The sequence below is a fragment of the Sinocyclocheilus rhinocerous genome, unplaced genomic scaffold (assembly GCF_001515625.1).
Source record: "Sinocyclocheilus rhinocerous isolate Xijiao unplaced genomic scaffold, SAMN03320098_v1.1 scaffold1294, whole genome shotgun sequence".
Taxonomy (NCBI): domain Eukaryota; kingdom Metazoa; phylum Chordata; class Actinopteri; order Cypriniformes; family Cyprinidae; genus Sinocyclocheilus; species Sinocyclocheilus rhinocerous.
Window position 1 is genome coordinate 1 of NW_015656157.1, and position 217 is coordinate 217.

The following is a 217-nucleotide window of genomic DNA, read 5'->3' on the forward strand; positions in this document are numbered from 1 at the left end:
CAGAATTTTTGATTATTGATCAGAAGGTGCTCCTACATTTTTTTTTTTTAATTAGGAGGACAAGAGCTCCTAAAAAGAAAAGAGCCATGTGTAACAGTATATTAGATCCGTGCATGAGGTCTTAAAGAGACAGCAGCCTAAATAAACCCCCTGCTGCCTTTCATTATACAGTGAAGACTAACCAGTGTTATTTTACAGTTGAATAGATTATAGTTAG